The following is a 20050-nucleotide window of genomic DNA, read 5'->3' on the forward strand; positions in this document are numbered from 1 at the left end:
AAAGGGGATCAAAGATATGGTAGCTGAAGGAAACTAGACTTTGGGTGGTAAACACACAATAGAATATAAAGATGTCAAATTATAATGTACACCTGAAAAGTATATAATTGTATTAACCAATGATACCCCAATAAACTTAATAATAATTAAAAAAAAAAAGAATTACTTTTCCTCTTGTTCAGATAAAGAGAAATGCTATCAGAAAGTAATTGGGAAAATGAGAAATAAAAAGGGAGGAGAAATGGTAAATATCCGAATAGATGATTCTTCTCCTCTTGAATTCTTTAAATTATGTTTGACTGCTAAAAGAAAAACTGTAAGATTATCTGATGGTGTTTTCAATGCATGTGGTATAAAAATAAGATAATTATAACATAAAGGAGGAAGATAAAGACAACTATATAATGATATGGTTTCTATATTTTTCTATATTATTTGAAATAGTAAAATATTAATTCTAAGTAGATTGTAAAAAGTTTAATATGTGTGTGTTGTAATCCCTAGAGCAGCTACTAAATTTTCTAACAGAGACATATAGTAAAAAAACACAAGTAAATTAAATGGAAGACCAAAAGATGTACTAAAAAGGCAGAAAAGGGGAAATAGGATGAAAAGCAGGGTGAACAAAATAGAAAATAAATGGTAGATAAATTAAAAAATATCAATTACATTAAATGCAAATAGCATAAGCACAATATTTAAAAGAGATGATCAGAGTAGAATTAAAAAATCATGACCCACTTATTTGGTATTTCTTGTAAATAATATAGGTAACTAAACAAAAAAAGGAAAAAAGTATAATATGAAAACACTAATCAAAATAAAGATGGAGTGGTTATATTACCAAAGTAGACTTCAAAGTAAAGAAAATTAACAGGGATAAAGAGAAACATTTTATAATGATAAAAATATCAATTCATAAAAAAGGTATAATGATTCTAAATGTATATGCTCCTAATAAGATTCAAAATACAAGAAGCAAAATCTGACAAATGTGAAAAAAAAATTAGGCAAACCCACAATTACAGCTGGAAACTTCAACATACCACTCTCAGTAAGCAACAGTAGACAGAGAATCAGCAAGGATATAGAAGAGCTAAACAACATAATCAACCAACTAAATCTAACTGATATTTATTGAACATTTCATCCTACATCAGCAGAATATATATTCTTTTCAAGTGTGCGTGAAACATGGAAAATACACCATATCTTAGGTTACGAAAACAATCTTAAGAAAATTAAAAAATAGAAACTGTAAAAAATATTTTCTAAACAAAAAAAAATAGAAATAATAGAGTAATAAGAAAATCTTCAAATACTTGGAAATTGTCTAAACAAATAATCCATGATTCAAAGAGAAAGATTCAAGGGAAATTAGGATATATTTTGAATTAAACAAAAATAAATTTCAACATTTGTGGGATGCAACTACAGCAGTGCTTACAGGGAAACTTATAGTATTAAATTTTTATATTACAAAAGAAAAGTCTCAAACCAGTAATTTAATACATTAAGATTTCACCATAAAAAAAATTAGAGTAAGACCAAAATAAACCCAAAGCATGCAGAAGAAAATAGTAAAACTAAGGGCAGAAATAGGTAAAATAGAAAAGAGGAAAACAATAGAACTTTCACCTGATTTTTTTAAATGTTAAAAATAAAATTGATAAATCCCTAGCAAGACTGACAAAAAAAGACCAAAGATACAAAACACCAAATTACTAATATTAGGAATGAAGTATGAGGTATCTCTACAGACCTTGCAGGTATTTAGGTAAGGTAATAAAAAGGAACACTAGGAGCAACTCCACACTTAAATTTGACAAGTTAGATAAAATAGATCAATACTTTAAAAATCACAAGCTACCAAAACTCACCTCAGATAAAATAGATAACCTAAATATCCTTGCAAGTATAAAAGAAATTGAATTTGTAGTTCATTCCACCCCGCCCCTCCCATCCCACACACACACCAGGACTAGTTGGTTTCACTTTCAAATTCTATGAAACATTTAAAGAAGAAATAACACTAATTCTAGACAATTTATTCTACAATATAGAATAAGAAGGAATTCTTTCAACTCATGAGATCTGCTTTACTCTGATGCCCAAATCAGGCAAAACAGTACCAAAAAGAAAAAAAAAATCAATAAATCATTCACAAGTAGACCAATATCTCCCATGAACATAAATATGAAAATCCTTAACAAATGTTAAGAAACTAAACCTAATTAATATCTGAATAATGCACCACAAATAATGGAGTTCATCCCAGGAATGTGATATAGAAGATTTATCTGACAAAATCTAACACCCATATGAAAACTCTCAGCAAACTAGGAATGGAACTTCAATATGCTTAAATGGAATCTACAAAAACTAAAGCTGACATCATACTTAATAATGAAAAATTGAACACTGCTTCAACATGCACAAAATAGAGAACAAGGCAAGAATGCCCACTCCCATTATTTCTAGTCCACATCATCCTAGAAGTCCTATGTAGTGCAATAAGACAAGAAAAAGAAATAAGAAGCATATAGATTGGAAAGTGGAAACTCCCATCTGGAGCCCTCTTCTAGGCCCTCAGAAGCTGAGGAAGGATCGTGTGTGTTGCCCTTGGTTCCTCTACCCTATGCCCACCCCCATGTTAAATGTTTGCAAGCACAAATCTAAAAGGTTCTAACCAAGAACCGAATTACTCTAATAAAGAATCCTTTTTTTTTTTTTTTAAAGGAAAGGAAGAAATAAAACTGTGGCAATTTACAGATGACATGAAGTTGTGTATATAGAAAATCCCAAAAAATCTGCAAAAAAAAGCCTCAAAATTAATCTGAGTACTGTGAGGTTGCAGAATACAAGGTAAACACACAAAAATCAATTGCACTTCAATGTACAAGCAATATACAAACGAAAACCAACATTTTAAAAGCACCTTTTAGAACAGCTCCAAAAAAAAAAATGAAATATCTGTGTATAAATCTAAGAAAACAGGTACAACGGTTGTATGCTAAGAATGATAAAACACTAATGAAAGAAATCAAAGACCTATATACGTGAAGAGACATACTATGCTCATCTATTGAAAGACCCAAATAGTAAAGATACCAATTTTCCTCCAAATGATGTACAGATTTAATACAAGTCCAATAAAAATCCTGCTTTTTTCCCCATTGAACAATATATCATGAATATTTTTCCATATCAATATTCTTCTAGAACATCATTTTAAATGGCAGTATATTCTTTCATTTTCTAAATTTATCCTAAAACTATCCATTCCTTATATTTTGATGTTTAAGTCCTTTTCTATATTTTCTCTAATATAAACATGCTTTAGTGAACACCCTCCTATGTTAATCTTTGCAAACATTTTTATCTCTAAACTGTATAGATACACATATTTTTTAAACTTTTGATATATATCAAAATGCTCAGAAAGGTCTTTTAAATTTTGACTCAAAACTTACCTTATCTGAAACTCTGTGATTAGCTTTCCCATTATTGCATCTGTGTAACTACTTTGTCTCATTAAATTATTATTATATTTTTTGAAGCATTTAAGCAATTATTGCTTTAATAAGACATTAAGTCTCCAGGCTATCTGCTTACAAAGTACATAATATGTCTTAAGAGTAAATCTAAGTGAGGAGAAAATATATACAGGGTAATGATAAACTTATGGGTGATGAATTGGCTAACAATGTTGGTGTAAAACATGAGGTATTGAAATTAAGTGGGTAGCACCCTATTTTCTATAAATGTAACACATTCCAATCATTTTTAAAATGTTCTTATTGTACTAATTTGTGTACCCATTAAAAGGCAGTGACTGCAGGTCAGGTTTGCATTTTATGTATTATTTTTAGAATTAGTGAAGAAGTTCAGGCTCCGGAAAATTTCGTCAAATTCTCCATATCTACAAAATTCATATATGTTCTTTCTAAATTTCTATCATGCCTTACTCATAAACCATAAAACTGAAGGCGAACTGATGTCTTGTGACAGAGAAGTATAAAAATAAATCAGAAACACTGCCTGGTATGTTTTATTCCACCTGTGAAATGAAATCATATACATTAAAATAAAGCCTCAAACTATGCATTTTCAGCATTTGACATCACTCACAATTAGCTAGTACCAATTAGGCCTTCATTAAAAAAATTAATTAGTTCTGTTAATTATGAATGCCAAAAGAAAGCCCAACCCTGGTACACTATTTATTTTCAGAACTCATTGCTGAGAATTATGTCCCCTAATTTTATTTTTATGGCTCAATATGATATTAAAATGTAGCAGTCCCTTGTATTGCCTGTTTCCTGCAAATATTAACTAAATATGCTACGTCAGAAGCATAGTTTTCATAACCACATGTGTCAGACTAAATCTGAACTAAGAAGGAGAATGACTGCAACTCATGTGATTTATATTTGGCACATGCAGAGATATTAAGTTCCTGGTTTGAATGCCTACATGCTATTGCCATGGCAACTGCATAAACATTTTCCTCATAACACATTGCCATCTTCATTCTTTACGTCAAATTGTTTTTTCCACTCTCAGAGTAAAGCCTAATTTATTCCCCAGGAAAAATCAATCAATGGTTTTCTTAATGAGTGGCATTTTAAGAGTAGGTGGCATAGTTCTTTTTATGGGAAAGCAATTTCCATGAACATTCTTGCTATGTGATAGAAAACTGGGGGAGAATAAAAGTAGTACTTGCTTTAAGGAAAGTGTGAATACAAGTTGCAATAAATAATCCTTCCAAGAGAGATGAGAATGTGCCTTAGAAATCCACAAAAGTTGGCCAAAGTGATAATATGCAACTCCAGTTTCTCTTTTCCATGTGTATGGAGTATCATGGAGAATCCTTTATGGAAAAAAAATCTTTCATTCCTACAGAGTTTTAACAGTCTGAAAAAATTCACTTGCTGCTTTCCTTGTGTGATAGACACTACACAGAATGGCTAGCAACTAAAGGCACGAGAAAGACTAACCATTTAAAAGCAGATTGAATGACACCCCCCGCCCCCCAAAAAAGATAAAAGGAAACTACATCAGATTTCTTCATTCACTCTGTCTATTCTTTGAGGTTGAGGTAATTATCACAGATTCAAATGGCAGATGGGAGAGATCTCATATTGGATTTCTGATATCAAATTAACAATTTTCAAAGTATTGAAAGGGACAGTGGATCAATTAACATTCTTCAGTGCACTCAAGAGCACAGTGGGCTAGCAAGAGAAGTCCATTAAAGATGACTGTAGCTATTAGCTACTCCTCTCCACTAGGCTTCCCTGGCACCACTACAATAGCACTTATCACCATTTTGTTATTGTTCATATGATTCTCTCAAGGGACTTTTATAATGTCCCTCTAACACAATGCTCTGTGAATATTAGGGTGCTTATTAAGCTAATGGATTAAAGGACTTTTTGTTTCTTTTTAGTTTTATTTCTAAATGTTCTGTACCATTTGTTGAAAACTAATCATTCTTCATTCTGCACCTTTGTCAAAAATCAGATTTTGAGGGGTAGATTATTTTGGATTTTCTACATAGAAAATTATTTCATTTGCAAATATAAAGAGCTTTATTTCTTCCTCTTCAATGTGCACTCCTTTCATTTTCTTTTTCTTCCCTTACACAACTAGTTATGACCTAGGAGTGGAATTTCTGGGTCATATGGTAATTTTATGTTTACCTTTTTGAAGGGACCATCTAACATTTTCACTGCAGCTGTAACATTTCACATTCCTACCAGCAATGTAGAGGTTCCGATTTTTCTACATTCTTGCCAACTCTTGTCGCTTTCCTTTTTTTTCTTTCTTTCTTTCTTTTTTTTTTTTGCTTATAGCCTTCTTCGGAGATGTAGTAGGTTATCTATTGTGGCTGGTACCTTTGTCTTTGCACCTTTTGTTTTGTTTTTTTTTTTAAACTTGGACACCTGCCTGATGATTTTGGAAGGGTATACATGAGATTCCAGGAGTCCTGGTTATTTTCTTTGTTGGCAGATGGGCAATTGCATATAGAATAATTAACGGTTAAGAAATATATCTGGAAATAAAGATAATGACTGTGCATTTCTCCATTTTGTATCTAAACAAAGCATCCACAACTTGTTTCCTTTAAAACATCCTTCATGTGAAACTTACCTGTGCTTTAGCACAGTTATACAATGGACCATTACATATCATCAGAGAGGCTAAGCACCAGAATGTTTTATGTTTTCCTTCCTTTCTATATGACAAATCAATGGGAGGAAACAAAAGCTGGGACTGATTCCAATAAAAATGAGTTTCTTAGCGACCAAGTGTCTTTTCATTTTACAATTTGGCATTCTCAGATAAGCTTCCCTGTAACCTGGTATCAGAATTGTTAATCTTCAAAACATAAAAGCCAGAATAATAATACTAATTATTTTTCCTCCCTTGTTCTGTTGCTATTACATGGGGACAATTACTTCTGAATTAAAGTACCAGAGGAGTTGAGAATAACTGGCTTGTTTATTACAAACATTTTTGCAGATTTTCTGTTTTCCACTATTATAAGACTGTGGTACGTGAATTTCACTTCTTCTAATAGTAACATGGGGAATCTTCGAATTCATTATGCTCTTCGATCGCTTCATATGTTTGGTGGCATTCCAGCTAACTGCCATTAACTTGAAACATTTACTGCTAATTACAGTTGGCACAATGACTCAACGGGTAAAAATTGTTCTTAAGATCCACAGTAATCATCTCCTTCACAATTGCTGCAGATTCCCATCTTTTCCTCCATCATCACTAATGCCAGGGCTAGGCCTTTGGGGAAAGGACTTCTAAAGCTCTTCTCAAAATTCAGACAAACATCCTCTTCCTGGATCAACTCATCATGGTGTTTTTGAAGGCTAACTCTTTTCATACAGCATGACTGGCTTCTTACTACATACATAGTACGTTGTCTTGCTGGCAATGCATGTTTAAAGGGAGAACTTCTACCACGATACAGTCATTTCTTGGTCATCTGACTCTACTAGAGAATATTTCTGTTAAAATTATCTCAGTAGTATAGAATTTTTAAAATCTAATGTTAGAGCAGATGTAAGCCCACAGGAATAATTGTTCTCCCTATGAAAATCTTAAAAATATATTTTTGAAAACCTACTGAATGATGGAATTACATTCTTCCAAAACACAATGCCGATTTAACAAGACAGTGGCACTTTAGGTAGCAAGAAGATAACAAGAGAACAAAGCCACAACACGACAGCAAATCTCCACTATTGATTACTGCTCTTCTGTGCTCTATTTTATTTTGAGTTTAGATGAAAAATAGATTTAAATGAATATCGCATGCCAATGGAAGATGTGAAATATACATAAAGAATATCATTCGCACTACATATTGTTTAAGAATACACATATAAGAATATATATTCAACTTTATAAAGCATTTTCTCTGAAGAAGAATAGTAATGAGATTGGAGAGTGATCCAAAAAAGATCACAACTGTTCCTAAGTTGTTTCCTTTTAGCATGAATGACAAAATCTTACCATGAAATTAATTCTTGATGGTGAGATAACAAATGTCTGTTTCATATTATTTTGAACTTTTTGAATTCTTGAAAATTTTCACAATAAAAAATTTTAAAGAGATATAACAACACTTGTTTACATTTTTGCTTGGAAGTAAAGCAGATTTATAAACACAGTAAACATAAGGAAGACCTTGTTTCTTGGAGTAGAGTAATATCGGACCAAAATACATTTTGATCTATATTGTTTGAAAAAAAAAAACTTGAAGTGATACTGTAATGTCTGAGTAATATTAGGCAAGTACATTTGCCTCCAAGAGCTTCCATTTCTTTTTGTGTAAAGCAAGAGTGTCAAAATATCTTGGATAACCTCAACTTTAAAGGTCTGACTTTTTTTCCCCTAGAGGATGTAAGTATATTTCTGCACGTTATTTCCTTTGCCTAGAATTCTTTTTCTCTAGCTTGTTCCCTGGCAGTAAACTCCTTTTTATCCAGTAACATTCAGCACAAAGAATACCTTCTCTCACCCCTCCCAGGCAGCAAAAAGCACTGTCACAACTCACTACTCACACTTTCATTAAGTACTAGATGCACTGCTATACTGTCTGTTTATGTTTGGCTGCCCTGATAAATAGTGAGCCGCTAAGGACAAGACTTGCACTGTACCCTTCTTTGTATCCCCTGTACTTTCCACAATGACATACTTACAGCCAAGAGAGCTGTAATATACACAAACCATATAAATCTAACACAAGGTTAAATTTTTTTTCATTCATTGCTAATATTATTTTTCCCAACTAAATGTATGATGTGTCAATATGTAAAATGGCATAAAATTTACTCCACTGGTCAGGTAGGATGATCTTCCCACTAGAAAGTAGGAGTATAACCCAGATAATCTATCAACGTTCTCTCCAAAAGAATCCATAGGATCATTTTAAGTTTTATGGTGTTGGTTTAGAAAGCAAGGATGAAATAACTTTTCTTGTTATCCTTTTCTTTTTCTTTATACTACCCAGCTTTTTATGAAGTACATGATACACTCTTCTTAAGCAAAATCTTATTAAATTAAGATACACTAAACAAACTGAAATACTTATAAATAAGTAAAACATTTGATTATATATATTTAGATATTATGTGACTGGCTGTCAAGTTTTCATTCATTCGTTTTTCATTCAACTCCTGTTCTCAAATGGGGCCTGGCTACAGTTCATGTGGTGGAGGAAAAATAGTGATAATGTGGAGGGGAGAAAAAACTTTATGGAAAATGGCAAGCAACCCTCCTGCCCCAAGAACCCAAGGAAACGGAAGGGTAGATCTTAGGATCCTGAGTACTCTTTTAGCCCAATCTCCTCAGGTTAGGTTCATAAAATAGTTGCTCACTGGGAGATTCTTAGAATCAATGGGATTGTTCTGGGAGTCTTTCATCCTGCCACAAAACCTAGAAATACCCCTGACAATATTTAAGACAAGGCAGACAACTGCCACCAGATGGAACAGGGAGAATCTGGAACTCAAAGCTGCATCCTCAGAATTCCTAACCAGGTACCTGTGGAGCTCACTCTACTGATTGCACTAACATAGAAGTAAAATGACTACTTTTTACAGGACTGAATTTTCTGAATCACACTAATTATGACAGGGTTACTTTTTTAACTTTTTATTTTGAAATAGAGATTTATATGAAGTTGCAAAGATAGTACACAGAGAGACCATTTACCCTTTAAAAAGTTGCCCAAATAGTCACATCTTACATAAATGCCATACAATATCAAAACCAAAATTGACATTGGTATAATGTGTGTGTATTCCATGTCATTTTATGATGTGTAGATAAGAACTATTCCCTCACTGCGAAAATCTCCTATGAGTTATCTCTTTATAGTCATACCCATCCAATTACCCCTCAAACTTCCCAAATCCATGTCAACAACCAATTTGTTCTCCATTACTATAATTTTGTAATTTCAAGAATGTAATATAAATGGAATCATATACTTTGTGACCTTTTGAGACTGGCTGTTTTATTCATTCCTTTTTATTGCTTATATAGTATTCCATGGTATAGAGTTTAACCATTTACATACAGTAAGGCATTTTGGTTGGTACAATTTGTGGCTATTACAAATAAAACTGGTATGAAAAATCATGTACATGTTTTTGTGTAGATATAAGTTTTCATTTTACTGAGATAAATGCCCAAGACTGTGATCACTATGTCATATGGTAGTATATGTTAGTTTTCAAAGAAACTATCAAATTATGTTCCAGAGTGTCTGTACCATTTTACATTCCTGCCAACAATTCGTGAAAAATGTAGTTTCTCTGCATCCTCACAAGCATTTCACATTGCTACTATTTTTTATTTTAGTTGTTCTTATAAATATATAGTGATAACTTATAATTTGTATTTCTGTAATAGCAAATGATGTTAAATATCTTTTCATGTGCTTATTTGCCAATATTAAAAGAAAATGTATCCTTTTTGGTAAAATGTCTCATGTCTTCTGCCCATTTTCGAATTTGATTATATTTTTTTAACTGTTGAGTTTTAAGAGATCTTTATATAGTCTACATATGACTCGTTTGTCTTCTCATCCTTTTAACTGCATCTTCTACAGAAGAAAAGTTTTCTAATTTTGATGAAATCTGAATTGTCAATTTTATTTTCTTTTATAGATCATGCTTTGGTGTCACATCTAACTATTCTTTATCAAGCCCTAGGTCCTAAAGGTTTTTTCCTTTGTTTTCTTCTAAAAAGTTTTGCTTTAAAGACAATCTATTCTCCATTGAATTGCTTTTACATTTTTGTAAAAGAAAAATAAAAAATTAACCAGTTATACTTGTGTGGGACTATTTCTAGGTTTTCTATTCTAATCCATTGATTTATGTGTCTATCCTGATGCCAATACCAGTTTTGAGTACCGAGACTATATAAATAATAAGTCTTGCAATTGGGTAAACTGGTTCCTTCCTTTTTTTTTTCAAAATTGTTTTAGCTGTTCCAATTCCTTTGCCTTTCCATATAAATTTTTAGAAATAAATATACTTTAGAATTTAGAAACTGAATTAAACCTATACATCAATTTGGGAAAATTAATATATTTATTATGTTGAATCTTAATATGTTGAACTATCTTAAAGTTGATGATAGGTTAATGTACTGTTTACTATAACTAAAATAAATACCTATTTGAAAAAGACTACATATAAATTTAACAAAGATGCCATTAAAATAAACTGGATTCATTACTGTTTTAGTTTTTAGTGACAATAACAGTTTCTGAGACTGAAAAACAATTAAGAATCTTCTGGGGATAAAAGAAAGAGAGGAAGGCAAGTAAGATTTCAAGGGAAGACCACTGAGTAATGAGGTCAGTTTTGCATTTTTCCCCGCCCATTTCTCCTATCTTCCTCTGTTCTCTAAGTCTCTTTCAAATAAAATGTGGGTCTACTGATATAATTAAAAACTAAACCTTTACTTAGTAGTAGATTAAGTCATCTTTAAAATTATATAACTAACACTTTAAGAACATAATCAAAACAATGATAAATTACTGACAAAATAAAATCGATGCTGCAAAAGAAACATGTATCTCAAAGGAGAATAATTTTACAAAGCTGAAATGAGAATATGCTAAGAATAAGACATTCTTCTTATCTACCACTAAGTAAAGAAGCAACTTCAACAAATTGTACTGAATATTTGTAAACTACAATAAACTCCTGCTTAAGAGCTCACCTCATGGATGTGAGTTACATGACTTCTGAACTAGAAGAGATGTAGTTTTTATTTTGTAGAGAGGTCAAGATCTAACCTAATTTATTCCTTGATAATATAACACTGAAAAGAAATTTGGAAGTGAAAAAAGTAGAAATTAATGATTAGAAATACCCACTATCTATGGATTTCAATGATTCCATCCATGGTTACCAAAAATATCTGAGACATAGATTTAAATGGAATTAAAAGTTTGATAAGGAGTGGTAAAAGTGCTATGGTAAAAATTTTGACTATGCTGTTTCTGTGGGGGTCATTAATGAAACTGTGGTTACATAAGATTATAAAATCAGATATAATTAGATGGGTAAAGAAACTTCAATCATTAATTCAGAAGACAGGAAAATTTGGTGACTATCTTATAAGTGAACATTCAGCACTTTTATTTCTGCTGTTTTGAAAGTAACTTTTTCAACTTTACTTAACTTTCTAAATGGTTGAGGGCTAGACAGAATTTCTGGACATTTAAAAATGGCTAAATGCTGCTACATGGCTGGTAGTGATAAGAACATAGAAAAGTTCTAATTATGCCATAGGTAGAGGTTTAACCAATAACTGGAGAACTTTTAAAAAATCGATGTTAAGGTTATTTTTTTTTTTTATCAAGGTTAATAATGTTAGCACAGGCAACAGTAATTAGAATATTCATTCATTATATACCATTTATCCTTGGGTTACACTTGTCAATTTGAATATTTCCTTGAAATAGGTCCTGCATTCCTTAGAATCATTAGGACTAGTAACTGATAACTGTATTTGATTGATTTTTCACATCTCTTGCATGTCAAAGCAAAAACCTAGTTTTAGTAAATTCACTACCAAAACGCACTGACTCAAGCAAAAGATAATCTCTCAAAATTAGATTAATAGACTTCCAATGAATAAAAGTTCTAATTGTTCACTAGGATGACGTAAAAAATTTGCAAAAATTTGAATCTTTACAAAACATGCATTGAAACAACTTTGGTTTAAGATCAAGGAGATTTAAGAAGACTGATGAAGAATCTTAAATCTTTTTATAATTGCTTTACGCTGTACTTGAAATGTAAAGAGTCCTTGCAATTTCACAGGAAGAAATGATTTTATAATCTTTTCAAATTTCTATCTCCTTTTTTATTCTGTCTTTCCTAACTTAAATTTCTGAGGAGGGACAAAGAAGAAATTAAATATTAAATAAAAATAAGATGTCAGATATGAAGGGAAAAAAAGATCAAGAGACCAAGTCAAGTAAGAAAACTAAAAAACAACATGAAATAAAATTCAGAAAACAAGGCTAAAAACCTTTGTATATATGATAGGATACTGCCATTTATGTTGCCTGAGTTATTTCTATAAAAGAAAAAAAAAATATTTGGTGAAGAATAGATCTATAACTATACCATTACTATGCCATATTCTTTACTCCAATATGCTTATCTATGTCTATGTTAGGAAGTTCATAACATAGGGGGAAAAATTCTTTTGACCAATATCAGGGTCGAACTGTAAGAGTCAAACTAAAAATCTGACTATGTTAAATAAGTTATAAAATTACCAGTTTTATCTATATTTTGGCATGTGTAAGGTAAATATTTAAATTTAAGAAGAAATCCTTTCAAGTCATCTAAAGTTGTTGGTTGAAATGTAAATGATATGAGAATTCTGGTTACCAGTTAAATTTGAAGTACCTCATCCATTATGGTGACAAAGGTGGTTTTAGCAGCTATCATTACATTCCTTTAAAATTTCAAAGTAGTTTGGATCTTTCCAAGATGTCCTTTCTTCCTCTCTTCTCATTCCTTATTTTTTGAAGACAGCAATGTTTACTGCAGGAGAAAAAAATAAAATAAAATAATAAAATAATTTAAATAAAATAAAATAAAATAGAGCAAAACTAGAGAGTAAGCAAGTTTTAAATATATTGGACATTTTTTTCCTTTAGAAAATTCTTAATTTCACCCTCACTCAATAGTTATAATTAGTCTTATTTATTTAAGAAGTAACTTCCTTACTTAGGACAGAGCCTCACACACTCAAGAACTATACATAACATATCCAAGAACCAAGGAACTTACAAGAATCAAACTAACACTGGTGCACTTAAAACTTTCTAAGACTTCATTTGGCTGTCGTTGTATATCTTTTTTTTTGGCTAGAAATATAAGAGCATCTATCTAATGAGAAATATTAAATGCTACTTCATTTTTACAAAAATCCAATTCTAAAAGTCAATGTCCAAATTTGATATAGCCTCTGTAAAATACGTAAGTAGATATCTCCAAAAGCAAAAATTTCTTTAGTCACTTTGCAGTGTTACTTTAAGCTCAAGTATGAAATGTATTTATACTTTGATATATAAAAATGTCACTTAAATTAATAAATTTCTATCTATTTCTGATTCTTGGGCACCAAGTATATGTATGTTCAAACTGGCTCAACCCCTAATTGGTTTTCTCTATATCACCAATTACAAGGAAAATAACTGGAAGAGTTAAGTAGAAAGTGAAAGATAAATGTGATTATTTTTAAATGATTCTCGATTGTGCTTAACGTATTGTAGAACTGAATCTTTCAATAAATTTTAAGACAACGAAAAAGCATTTTAAAAAGGAAGTTTTTGTGCACTATCAAGCAATATCTAACTCCGACACAATTGGGTTGTTCATGATGAAAACAACACCCAATGTTCTTAGAGTATTTATATTCATCACTTAATGTGGTATACAACATTAAGCAGTATGTAGGAGAAATAATACCAAGAATATACATATACCACTAATATATAAATGAAATGATGATGCTTGGGATCACTACACAGTGGCAATGTAAGTCTTCAAATTATGTAAGTCTTCTTTCCATTATGAGTCTCTGAAGAAGAAAAATGGAATTTATGCTGATTTTAAATTTTGAATATGAAAAAACTGAATATATAGGCATACAAATATTAGCAACCTAGAAAAGCACAGCGCGATAGAAAAGTGAAGTAATTTCCCAAGGGAAGGTGTTTGGCAGGTGACTAAACTGAAATGAGAACACAGATCTCTTTTCTCCCAGTGCAGCGTTCTATTATCTTCCTATAATTCATCCTGCATTCTCTCTTCTCAGCCCCCAAAATTGTGTGTTTGTGAATATTTTATTCTTGGACTTGTACGTATTCCATCATAATATAGCCATTGAAAGCTTACCCAACAATGTAAGAGATAAAGAGACATAAAGTGTTTAATTAAATCTTCACATTTTAAACGTGTAATTTATAGACGGGATAGTTGTGTCTTATATTTTTCTCTAGTCTGAAAATTCCTGACTCTAAATTGGAGAGTTTAGTTCATCAATATTTATGTAATTAATGAAATGACTGGGTTCATAACTACCATTTTGCTGTTATCTATTTCTATTGTTTTCTGCTTTTGTTTTGTTTTGATCCTGTTCTGCCTTTTTCTGTTTTAATTTCAGTTAATCAAATATTTTTAATGTTTTAATTGCTCTTCTTTATATCGGGGAAGGGTGACACTCTAAGGATTATTTATAATATGCATCCTCAAATTATCACAGTCCACTTAAAGTTAATATTGAACATCATGCAAAGCTAAGAACCTTGCAATGGTATAATCTATTTACTACAATATCCTTTTTGCTAATGTCATATATTTCTACATGTATTATAAAACCTTATAATGAGTAGTTTAAGTAGTTAGCTTTCTATTAAAGTAACATGAGGAAAAAGAGATAAATTGTTTATATTTATCATTCTTGGTGGTTTTCATTTTTTCCTGTAGAACCAAGTTTCTATTTAATATCACTGCCCTTCAGCTTACTCTCTTTTATTATTTCTTATATTGCAGGTCTGCTGACAATGAATTATCGAAGTTTTTATTGATCTGAAATGGTCATTATATTACCTTCATTTCTGAATGTTATTTTCATTGGATATAGAATTCTGAGTTGAAAGTTTTCTTTTTTCCTTACAGCTCTTTAAAGATGTCATAGTTTTCTGGCTTCCATTATTCTGATAAATTAGCTATTATTAATAGTATTGTTACCCTATTTCTTTTGATTTCTGGTTGTTTTTAAGACTTTATCTTTGTTTTTCAGGAGTATGACTAATATATGTCCAGATTTGGCTTTCTTTGTATTTATTCTTCCTTTGGGTCACAGAGTTTTTTGGTTCTGTAAGTCTTTTGCTAAATTTGAGAAGTTCTGCTAAATTTGAGAAATTTTCAGCCATTATTTCTTTTAAAAAATTTTCTGTACCATTTTCTCTCTTTACTTCCTGGGATTTCGACATATGTAAGTTTGATTCTTGTTATTGAGGTTCGTTTTTAAAATCTTTTTTCTCTTTGTTCTTCAAGTAGGATAATTTCTATTGATCTGTCATCAAGTTCATTGGCCCTTTCTTCAGCCATCTCCCGTCTGATGTTAGGTCTAGATAGTGAATATTTCATTTTAGGTATTATATTTCCAGTTCTACAACTTTTTTTTTCTTTTTTAAAAATAGTTTCTACTTGTCTCTGCGGAGAGACTGGTTTCATTCAGTAAGTCCTCCTTTTTTGTTATTTTTGTTATTGATCATATTCATAATAGTTGATTTAAAGTTATTGTTTCCTGACTCTAACATCTAGATTGACTCCTTTTTCTCTTAATTATGGGTAGTATTTTCTTGTTATTTCACAAGTAATAACTTTTTTGCTGCAAAAAGACAATATGGATGATAAGCTATAGAAACTCTGTATTTATCTTACTTTGAAGCATGTTGATTTTTCTTCCAATAGGTAGTTAAATACTGACTGCTCATCTTGTACTTGTGGATTCTTGGCTTTACACTGTGTTACGGAGGATATGTTTCAGTTTTGCCCTTTGTCCTAGAACAAATCTCTTAGGCTTTGAACATCTTTACTTCTAAGACAGGACCCTTCTGAGATTTCAATAGAAACCCTGATATGTTTGATAGGACTCAAACTCCAAATGTGATCAGAAATACCACCTCAACAACTTCCCATGTCAGCTCTTAGTTTCCACTAGGCTCTATGGAGTCTCCTCTATACATGTGAACTTAAGGATGAGCAAAAAGAATTGAAAGGAATACTTGTGAAAATTTTGAGGCTCTATACTCTGTCTCTCTCTTTTCTGGGGATTTTTACCACTAAATTCCAGAACAACAGGCATGACTTGAAAGGCTTGTGGATTACACAGCAGTAATATATCAACGTTGATTTGCTGATTGTGATTATTTTATCTTAGTTGTGTGGAAGAACATTATTATTGTTGTAGAAAATATACTCTAAAGTATTCAGAGGTGATGAGGTATAATATCAGCAATTTATTCTCAAATGATTCAGGAAAAATGATCTGTACTATTATTACAACTTGTGTATAAATTTGAAACTATTACAAAATATAAAGAAAAAAATTAAATGTATCAACAGACTCTATCACATTTTTAAAATGTCTAATACTGTTAAATTCTTCAAGAAAAAATAGTTTACCATAAGGCAAAGTCAAACTTTTACTAATTCTATTTAATGGACTTGCTTTTAAGTGACAAAATAATGAAGACATGTTTTAGTTAGATTTAGTAGAGAAAATATTATAAATTTAAGTAGCCAAAAAGGAACTGTACCTCAAAAAATTACTTTCAATGAATAACTATACCTTTGTTAAAAAAGACTTAACTACTCAGGAGAGGATTACATGAAGTAATGTAGTTCATTACATTGTACAAAAATACTTCTAGAGTTATAGTTCTTAATATTTTGGGTGAAGCGTGAGTGGTAAGAAATACAAAACTATGAGAATCTGATAAAAGCTATGAACTGTATCACCAGAAAAATGCACATACATGCATCATATTTTGCATATAATTTTAGCTGAGTCATGAAACCCAGCCATGGATCCTGTGAATCTCTAAAATCTATTAGTAGACTTCAAGCAACTTCTGTTTTTGAATTTTTCAAAATAATGCACTTACAGGATTTTAGAACCTTAAGTAAGTTCACAATCTAATGTAAACTGCTTATAGAAAAATAAAGAAACAATAGACCACGAAGATAAAAAGAATTAAGTAAACCTTACCACATTCAGTTGGACTTTTGGTCTAAACACATAACAGATCATCAGTGGTGGTAAAAAGAATGAAATTTATATTGATGTGTGAAAGTTATATAGATAGATGTATAAAGCTGAGTTATATAGATTTGTGTAAAAGGTGATCGAGTTACTTAATCTTTCCTATCTTCGGGTTCTTCAAAAACAAAATGAAATATAACACTTACCCTGGTTGAATTATTTTTAAAATAAAATCAGATAACATGTATAAAGAATTTAATACAGTTCCTAGTACATCGTAGGTGCTCATGAAATGACACGATTTTTAAAATATTCCTTGTCAAGTCATAGAATTGGATAAAATATAAAATAAAATCTCAAAGTAAATGAGACGGTTTCCAGCTGAACAAAGTAAGTGCCAAACATTTACTAAGTATCTAACTATATAATATACTATTCAAGGTATTACTGAGGATACAAAAAGGAAGTTGTCCTTCTCTCAAAAGGAATTAGGCAAAGACAGAGCTTTTTCCTTCTTAGTTTCTTTCCTGGGTTCCTTTTTTTTTCCTTTTCCCTTAGGATTCAACTTTTTGCCCGCTTCATACGCTACCCACATTCTCTGTGCCCCGACTAGGACTAGGAGGACCTTCATATGAATATCCCTAATCCTGACCTTCCACCTAAGTTTCAGTCTCCTATATCCTATTACTTACTGGATGTTTCCACCTGAATGTACCATAGTTAAATTAAGTAAGTTCAAAGCTGAGCTGTTGATCTTTTTCTAAAGTCTGTTCCTTCTTTAAATTCTGTTACAGTTAACAGTACCACAGCCACTTATCAAGCCAAGTCTGGCAACAATCTCACGTTACTACCAATCATCTTCAAGCCTTAATGATTTCTACTCTAAACACTTTCCAAGTTTACTTTCTCAGCTCTATCCTTATTAATAGAATCCAAATCCAGGTCATTATGTTCTTAATATGACAAAATTAGTAACATACTTGATCTATCTACTGCTACTCTTATCCTACCTCAAAATCACTTACCATACTGTTGTCAAAATAATTACCCTTAAATGAAAATTTTGCCACATCACACACTTACGTCAAACTTTCATATGCCAAACCCTTCAATGGCTATTATCCATAAAGTCCAAGTTCACCCATAAAATAAATGTCCAGTAGGACATATAAAGTCCTCAATGACCTGGCTCATGCCTATCTCTTTGGCTTCATTTTCTATCTGCCACATCATCACAACACAGCCATACTCAACTATTTGTCAATCCCATGTATTCTCCTGCTACTCTCTTTGCCAATATAACCTTTGTGTGACCCTTTCCACACAGAGGAAAATCTTACCTGGTCTTAAAGGTTCAAGTACTCTGGGAAGTCTATCCAGGGTATGTACTTCACTACCCCATCAAGCATTTTGTACTTCACTACCATCATCACAAGCATTTTGTTAAAGTGAACAAAAGTGAAACTAAGCAAATTAATGACAAAGCAGCAAACAATGTACACATATAAAACTAGTGGGAAGGGCAACTAGATGGATCTCAGTGTCTCCTTAGAGAAAAAAATCTTTATCTGGGGATATGAGAATAATTCATTGTTCACAAGTTGTTGAAGAGAGGCAAATAAAGTTTTTGAGTAAGTAAAAGAGATGAAAATGAACACATTTAGAGGAGACGTGTATGGCAAGGCTAAAGGGATAGTGAACAGCAAATATGAACTCACAAATACAGCCATCCTTTTAAAGAGGTTTAGAGACCAATAAATCATCAAAGGTAGCAAATTGCTGGATACGCTATATTTATAAAATTGAACAGCTGATCATAGATTGAAAATGCTAGTGCTATGTAAATGTAATGGCATAATAAAGTGAAGGAAGTGGTCACAGGACAGAGAAATCATCACCTATATCAGTTTCTATCACCCAAATGTTCTTTGTCTCCACATCCTATTTAATCCATCAAAAAAAGTATACATAAATAGCTATTTCTGACCTGTAAGCTATTACCAAATTATATTTCACAGGTTCTCTCAACTAATTTGCTCTATTTTGCTTTTGCCATAAAAACCTACCAACTTCTTTTATTTGCAATCTCTATTACTTACACTAATGGAAAGGGGACAGAGTGGTAAAAATTCAAAAAACATTCAAAAATCAAAATTTATAAATTCAAACTAGACGATAAATGAACTTGAATCATGATATATGAGGAACTGGGGCTATTCTTCCTGGAGAATACTTAGGGAAGCAGACATGATGGCTGTCTTCAAATACGTGAGTTGTCATACCACAAATAGTGCTAAGAATTCAAGCCAGGGGATAAAAAATTGTATAATGGCAGGCTTCACGGTATAAAAGACAATCTCTTATATATGGGTGGTAAAGAACACCCAGAAACCAAAGGACATTGAATAGAGAGGTATCTGAACTAAAACTAAATGGCCTCTAAAGCCTCTTTCATCTCCTGAGTCTATGACTTTGCAATGTAATGTTTAAATTTATGATCAAATCTGAAGTATGACAGCATTTCATGAAATCACGCAAAGTTCTAACTGTAAAGTTTCAGTCTTGGGAGTGATGGTAGTGAGGATAGAATGCTGACCCTGAATTACTCTTAAAATCCTTAGGTTTCTAGTTTGGTCATAGTACTCATTTAAGCAGACCTTGTATTACTCAGAACTTTTCTGAACAAAGCAAACAACTGATAACT

General features: G+C 31.6%; 1 protein-coding gene across 12 annotated transcripts in view; it reads right to left on the minus strand.

Moving 5' to 3' along the window:
* PEAK1 (pseudopodium enriched atypical kinase 1) overlaps positions 1-20050 on the minus strand; it is a 254328-nt gene that overhangs the window by 112956 nt on the left and 121322 nt on the right. For 10 of the 12 annotated variants that reach the window (XM_025040364.1, XM_025040363.1, XM_015597708.2 and 7 more), the window contains one exon: positions 12954-13109. The gene's annotated coding sequence lies outside the window, so the exon portion shown is untranslated. The remainder of the gene's footprint in view (positions 1-12953; positions 13110-20050) is intronic. The other 2 variants (XM_015597705.2, XM_025040360.1) reach the window with 1 other exon arrangement.

This window comes from Pteropus alecto, unplaced genomic scaffold, assembly GCF_000325575.1.
Source record: "Pteropus alecto unplaced genomic scaffold, ASM32557v1 scaffold38, whole genome shotgun sequence".
Taxonomy (NCBI): Eukaryota; Metazoa; Chordata; class Mammalia; order Chiroptera; family Pteropodidae; genus Pteropus; species Pteropus alecto.